The 7,555-nt window shown below is 56.5% G+C and overlaps 1 long non-coding RNA gene across 2 annotated transcripts; it reads right to left on the bottom strand.

Annotated features, from left to right (window-relative positions):
- Positions 1-1,615: 1,615 nt before the first annotated feature.
- On the bottom strand, positions 1,616-4,540 carry LOC119866300. Of its 2 annotated transcripts, none has more exons than XR_005379677.1 (3): positions 4,126-4,540; positions 2,811-2,982; positions 1,616-2,186 (listed from the first exon to the last, which is right to left on the bottom strand). It is a non-coding gene; the product is annotated as an uncharacterized LOC119866300 (long non-coding RNA). The 2 variants fall into 2 exon arrangements; XR_005379678.1 differs by lacking the exon at positions 4,126-4,540 and adding an exon at positions 3,544-3,769.
- Positions 4,541-7,555: the final 3,015 nt, after the last annotated feature.

Here is a 7,555-nt window from a genome sequence, read left to right as displayed (position 1 = left end):
CCCCCAGCCCCGTGCACACGTCCTTCTCGGGTACACGTTCACAGAGCCACGCATCTGCACACCCACCCTTATGTGCACAGCGGGCCCACATTCACGGATGCACCGTGCTTCCACTGCCCGCCTGTCCACGTGACTCGTGCACACACCCTCACTCCCTCGTGGTCATCTGATCTCTGCACATCCCACTCATTACCTCGCATCCCCCTGGCAGCGCCCACAGCATACTCCCCACGTGTACCCACGCACGTTCACACGCGAGTCCCGGCTCTCCGGGTCTCTTGCCCCCCCGCGCTCAGATGACGGCGGGGCAGGAGCAGGGCCAGGAAATTCAGCCTCCAGTAGGCCGGGCCTGGCTGGCGCCGCGGGCCTGGGGAGGTGGTGGTACTAAGAGCTGGTACACAGTACTCTGTGCCAAGTGCTGTTCTGGGCACTGCCCGTATCGTCTTGTTTGACATGCACAGCAACCCTAGGAAATAGGAATTATTTCTCCCTTATTGCAACTGTGGACATGGAGGCACGGGGAGGTCAGGTCACTTGCCTGAGGCCACCGAGCCGGTGGGTAGTGGAGGCAGAGTCGGAAGCACCCCTGCAGGTCCTCTCTCCCCATCCTCAGCCTCACTCTGCCCAAGGACCCCAGGACCCCAGGAGCTAGCTTCCCCGGAGCGTGCGGACCGTGGATCTCCCCAGCTTGGCCCCGGGAGCCAGCGGGGGCTTCACAAATCCAGAAACACACTCAGGAGTCCCTGGTGTTCCCATCCCCGTGGGAGGCCTGTTTGGGGGCTCTCGCCTGTGAGGCCGTCTGGTGCCAGGAAGGGTGGTCGGGAAGGCACCTCAGGCAGGTCCTGACCAACCCAGCCCCTCCAGGTTAGGAGTTGGGGCAGCGCAGGGAGGGCCCCAGGTCCCCCCCCCCCCCCTCCGTGTGTGAGAGCCGCCGCGGCAGCTGCCTGCAGGGGGAGTCGAGAGCGGAGAAGCCAGACTCCAGGCGGAGGACTTGGTGAAAAGCCCTGAGAACCGGGGCAAGAGAATACGCTGAGCCACTTACAATAATCTCGTCTGCACTTACTGAGGCCGACAGGGTGGAACTGGTTTTACGTGTGTGTGTGATCTGATCCCACGCCTGGGAAATACATATTTACATGCGTGGGTGGTGCTTACACCGGAGCAGCGTGTAGCGCTGTGCCAGACGCGTGAACATGCGCGTTACACGTGGGTGCATCGTTATAAGACGCACGTTCCATAAGGGCTTGGATATTTATCTGTTTCTTTCTTTCTTTTTTTTTTTTTTTTTAAAGATTTTATTTATTTAGTCACGAGAGACACAGAGAGAGGGAGAGGCAGAGACACAGGCAGACGTGGGACTCGATCCCGGGTCTCCAGGATCACACCCTGGGCCAAAGGCGGCGCTAAACCGCTGAGCCACCCGGGCTACCCTATTTATCTGTTTCATCGGCTACTTTATCCCTGGTGCTAGGACCATACCTGGCCCAGAGAAAGCATCCAATAAACATCAGTTGAATGAATAACGAAAAGATATTTACACGCAGAAAAGTCTGGAAGGTCATGCACCAAACTGTTGATAGTGACTATTCCAGGTTGTCGTTTTTGGAAAGAGTTATACTGTTCCTAATTTTATTTTATTCCCTATATTGTGTTAAATTTTTCAACAATGAATTTGTATTATTTGAATAAAGAAAAGGAAGTGCCGCAAGCCTTAGAATCGTCTTCCTCTGCATCTAGAAATCATCAGCCTAGACTTTAAAAAAGCGAGACCGTAGGTGGGATCTGCGTGTCCTTCCCCGTCCACTGTCCACATCTTCCCCCAACATCTTCCTGCTGGTCTTCTGCTCTCTCTGCCCCCTCCCTGCCCACAAGCTCCTGCTGGCACAGCTCCCTGGGCTCTCATGCCACCGTGGAGATCATGGATGGGCCAAGTCGGGGGCCAGGAGAGGGCCGTGGGGAGCGCAGGCGGCCTCCCCCCTTTCCAGGCCAGGTCAGCGAGCAGGTGCCTTCCGAGGCCTCGAGAAACTGGGCCCGATGTTGCAGCAGGAAGGAGTGAGGTGAGGCCTGAGAACTTCCAGAACGCAGGTGAGGGGGGCGGGTCACAGAGCCGGCTCCTTCCCTGGAGGGCCGCAGATGCGCTCCCTTCTTGGGTGGAGGGGATTATTCCTCGTAGCTGAAGCACCTAGCTGAGACGCGCCCCGTAAACGTTATGGGTGGGTGACAGCCCTCATGAGCTTGCTGGGATGGGGGAGGCGGGTGGGCGGGTGGGGATTTGGGGTCCTCTTCCATGGGCCTCTATCCTAGTCTCGTGGCTCGTTGTGATGCGGGGCGAAATGTGTCCAGGCTTAGGGGTTCTAGTCCTACCCTTGCTTCCCCCCCCACAATCCGCACCCAGTTTCTCGGGTTGCTGAGGAAGGGTGTCGACCAAGATGACCCCTTAGGTGGCTCTGCTCTGACATTCGGGTCACGCTCTGTTGTGCGTCACCGTGGTCTTCCCTGGAATAGCCGGTCTCCGAGGGCAGGTGCACAGTGTGCCGTCGGCCCCCCGGCCCCGCCCGCCCTCAGCATGCTGCTGTCCCCGGCTCTGCTACCCTTGTTCTCTCCCCGCACCTGCCTGTGGGTTCCTGTCCTTGCCACTGTCAGGACTCAGTGGTTCACGGAGGAGGGGGCCCCGGTTCTCCCCTTTGGGGACCTGCAGGGTGCAGCATGCATCTGGGAGCTTAGAGGGGAGACTAGATGTTAGGAGAATTTCCTGACCCTTAGGGTAGATCGGGAGAGCACCTTACCCTTTGCCTTCCCCCTTCTCAAACCTGCTTTCCTCGCCTCTCTCTTCTGGAAAAGCCTCCCGGAGGAAAGCTCTCGTTTTCCCATCCTCGAGTCCCGACAGCTTATGCTGCTCCTGGTTCTGGGCATCTTTGTCGGGTTTGTACATGTTCAGGTGCGGGACCACTTCTTATATCCAACTTTTTTGGACGACGCGCTCTAGGAAGAAATTCATTTTATTTTATTTTTAAAAGATTTTAAGTAATCTCTACACCGGTGTCGCGGGGCTGGAACTTACAGCCCCGAGAGCAAAAGTCGCATGTTCCCCCAACCGAGCCGGCCGGGCGCCCCAGACACTCATCCCACATCGCAGCTCTGCACACACGCACACGGGCACACGCCTACGGAACAGAATTTCGCGGCGGTGCTCGCCTCGCTCCGGTGACGCAGGCCGAGTTGCGGCTGGGACCCATTCGGTGTGTTTCACGACTTACTGCTGGGTTGTAACTTGCGGTTTTGAAAATACTGTTCTCCCAGACTGAAGGTCCTTGGGGATGGGGGCAGAGGGTCACCCTCACCCCACCCCACCCCACCCTACCCCCAGGCCCGGGGCACAGCTCTTCAGATGCCTTCCCAGGCCCGAGGAGGGATGCTGGTGAGGGGCGATGAGGGTCAGGGAGCTCGTCCAGGTGACCCCCTGCCAGTCCTGGAGGTCCTGCGGGGCCTTCCCTTCCCTTCCGAGCATGGGAGGAATCCTGCGCACTTTCCCCTAGAAATTACCCTGTGGGCCTTTCACCCTCTGGGGTGTTGGGAGGCTGTCCTTAGCAACGTGCCTCACAAATATTTGCCGTCTGGGGAGCAGCTGCTAGCAACGGGGCACCCAGCTGGCTGAACCTGATTGGGTCAGAGGGGCCGGGCTGCGTGCTGAGCCCTGGCTGAGCAAGTCTGGACTCTCAGCTGCGCTTTTCTGGTCTGAACACTTCCCTCTTCTCCCAGCCCAGCCCAGCCCAGCCTCGCTTCCCTCTCCCAGGCGCCCTCGCTTGGCTCCCAGATAAGTGTTCGTGGCTTCCATGTCCGGGACAGTCTCTTTTCACAGAAAGACTCCTACAACCCCCCCCCCCCCCCACATCCCTCGCATCCCCCCGGCCGGTGTGTGCTGGTGCCAGGTCTGCGGACTCGGGGGAGCTGACCGGGGCCCTCTCATCCCAGCTCTGCAGTCGCGGAGCTTGAAAGCAGCCCGGTGGGGTGTAGATACACCCCGGAATGGGGCCGTGTCCTCTAATCGTGCGGGGAGTCGGCTGTTCCAAGGCAGGGCAGGCTGCCCGGCGGCGCCCAAGTGCCCTCCCCAGCTCTCCCCCGCACCTGGCTCCTGGAGCTCCGCTGGACGGGGAGGCACGTGCTGGATGTGCCCCGCCGGGGGGCTCCGGGGGGCTCCGGGGGGCTCCGGGGGGCCGCGGGCTCCTGGACGACCCGCGTTCTCGTCCTGGCCCGGCCACGTACTGTCGTTGAGATCCTGAGCACTGGCTTTCGTGTCTGCGCCCGGAGCATCAATGACCCTGATACCCACTTCTCAGGTTGTGACAAGGAGATGAAGCAAAGGCTGGGCAGAGGCACAGTGAGGGCGCCCGGAGGGCCCTCGGCAGACGTTCTAAGAGTGCTCCGTAGGGACGCCTGGTGCCTCAGTGCTTGAGCGTCTGCCTTCGTCTCAGGGCATGATCCTGGGGTCCCGGGATTGAGTCCCGCATTGGGCTCCCTGCAGTGAGCCTGCTTCTCCCTCTGCCTGGGTCTCTCATGAATAATAAAAAAATTAAAAAAAATTAAAAGTGCTTCGTAAAACATGATCATGTTTTACACGTTGGAATTTGGCGTCATCCTTCACTGCTTCTCTCAACCTGGGCCTCGGGGACAGACGTTTAGATTCAGAACTCCCAGGCAAAGCTTTGCAAACCCCTGCTCTCCCAGGCCTCTGTCTTGGGATTGCTCCCTGTGGGTTTTGGGGGTTCGTTACCTGGGCTTGGAGGGCCTGCAGAGGCAGCAGCTCGCTCCACCCTTTTCTTGTTGCCATCAGCTCATTCTCTTATGAATGAATAAATAAAATCTTTAAAAAAAAAAGAGAATGTAATGAATAAAATGTGACTAAGTGGCATTTGGGTTAAAAAAAAAAAAAAAAATAGACCGTGCAGACAGGACAGGCTTGAGTGAAAGGTTAGGGAATCATAGCTGTGACCAGGGGTGAACTAAGGGTGAGGCAGGCAGGGAGGGAGGGGGAAGCCACGAGAAACCACCCCAGCCTGGCGCTTTCCTGAAGGGGATCTCAGGTGGGCAGGGGCTGCGGAGCATGACGTGGGGCTAATGGTAGCTACCCCGGAGCTGGGGACACTGAGGACGGGCAAAACCCATGGAGCCATGTGCACTTAGGCTGCTGCATGGATTGAGATCCCTTGATGCACCTTTGCATATAGGGACACATTAGTCTGCCAGTGGAGGCCTAGCATTCGAACCCCCAAACTGTTTCAGCGTTCTCTCCGTCACCATACGATTACTTATTTATTGATCATTCATCTTATTTATTTATTTAAAGATTTTATTTATTTATTCATGAGAGACACACACAGAGAGAGAGAGAGAGAGAGAGGCAGAGACACAGGCAGAGGGAGAAGCAGCCTCTATGCAAGGAGTCTGATGCAGGGACTCGATCCCGGGACCCCAGGATCATGCCCTGAGCTGAAGGCAGGCACTCAACCGCTGGGCCACCCAGGCGTCCCACATGTATTCATTTAAAATTTTTAATATTTATTTAAAAAGTCCCAGAATCATCTTATTTGTTTATTTATTTAAGTAAGCTCTCCGCCCCACATGGAGCTTGGACTCGCTGCCCCGAGAGTAGGAGTCATCTGCTCTAGCCACTGAGCCAGCCAGGTGCCCCTGATTTATTATTATTATTTTTTTAAGTAGAAGGAAACATGTTACAGCAGCATTAGAGAACCTGGTGATTCAAGAAGTTCCCTGGGTGTGACTGTCGTGGAGAAGAATTCATCTCTTACCACAAATACCTGTTGATGCCTGGTGGATGCCTGACCCTGAGCCGGATAGAGTGGTGGACAAGCTATAACCAGGGGCTTAGAGGGCTGCTCCGTGGGGCAGTGGCCCGGGCTGGGTGGTGGTCCTGGCTTCAGCCTAACCAGCTGTGTGGGTGGCCTTGAGCAAGTCACTCAGATCACAGGCTTAGAGGTCACCTGGTGCAATGTCTTAGGTTACCCAAGGGTGCACGGTCTCTGCACCCCGCCCTACACCCTATGGGGCCTCAGAACCCTCAAGTGTAAAATGGGGGCATTGGACAGATGATCTTGAAGCTCACTCTGGCTTTAATGTTCTATAACATTACAAATAGGAAGAAGTTCCAGGGAGGAACCTCCTCCTGTGGTCTCTGTCATCCACCCTTACACTGGGAGGAGGGGTAGTCGAGTCCAGTCCACAGAGATGTTTCTCAAACACATTCATGGTGCCGGGAAGGAAGGCACCTGGTCTTCCTTGATGCTGCAAAGTGGTCCCCAGGGGGCAGGGTTGGGAGGTGGGTCCTCAATGGGATCCAGCCCATTTCCCAGATTCTTTTTCTAACTCTTATCTTTTTTTTTTCTTTTTCTTTTTTTTTTTTTTTTTAGGATTTATTGATTTATTTGACAGAGAAAGAGAGCAAGCACAGGCAGGGGGAGGTGCAGAGGGAGAAGCAGGCTCCCCACGGAGTAGGGAGCTTGATGCGGGGCTGGATTCCAGGACCCTGGGGTCATGATCTGAGCTGAGCTGAAGGGAGATGCTTAATGGACTGAGCCCCCCAGGCCTCACACCCCCAGATTCTCTTTCTAGACACTGGGGCTGCTCCACGCTGCCTCTCCTTCCTCGGTGCACTCAGATCTCCTGCTTGGATCTTTCCTCTCTTCCTCCTCACCTGGCACCTCAGTCCCTTGAGCTCTTTTGTTCTCCCCATGGAAGGCCTCGTCTTCTTCTTCCCCTTGAGGCCGTCTGTTGTTTGGCTTCATTCAGGGTGTGCCAGGTGGGGCTAGGAGAAGGAGGAAGGGGCTTCTAATCCTCTGGAGGGAGGGGAGACTTGCTCACGCTGTGTGGCCCGGAGGTGCATTGCTACGACCAACTTCCTCATTGTTGGTCTCTTGAGTGTTCATGACGTTGAGTCCCCGTTTGCTCTTGCTTTGAGCTGCATTCGCAAAGGCCCAGTATCCTAGTTTCAGGGGCAGAATTTTAGAAATTTCTAAAAATCAGAGCTGCCCAACCGTGCTTGCCAGCAGTGGAGGAGTTTCAGCAGTGGTGGCTGGCCGCCTCCTACACGGGGTCCCGTACTGGTGGGGGGCTCTCGGCATACCCGAGGGCAGACACAGCCTCCACCCTGGGGGGGACCCCTGGTTCCTGTGTCTGCTCCCAGCACCCCAAGGGAGTATCCTTCTAAGTATATATTTTATTCAGAGGCCAGGCGCCCCTGCTTCGTAACGTGACACATGCGGTGCGTGATCCAGGCCTGGCAACTGCGTGTCTGGGGAAGGAGCAGGGACGTAGGCTGGGCTTGGAAATGCACGACTCGCCCAGATCCTGGATGCAGAGGCCTGGTTTGAGCGGGGTGGTGCCTTGTGGATGATTGCTGGGTTGCGCAAGAGAAGGCACTTGGACACCCTGTTTTCCTGTTTCATTTCCAAATCCTGGGGTGTCTTTTAGCCAACGAGGACAATAACACCTCCATTAGCCTCGTAGCTTCTCCTAGTACTGCCAAGTGCCTTCCTTAAGG

The sequence above is a fragment of the Canis lupus genome, chromosome 27 (genome assembly GCF_011100685.1).
Source record: "Canis lupus familiaris isolate Mischka breed German Shepherd chromosome 27, alternate assembly UU_Cfam_GSD_1.0, whole genome shotgun sequence".
Taxonomy (NCBI): Eukaryota; Metazoa; Chordata; class Mammalia; order Carnivora; family Canidae; genus Canis; species Canis lupus.
The sequence above is the reverse complement of the archived record's forward strand: the minus strand, read 5'-3'. Positions and strand labels throughout refer to the sequence as shown.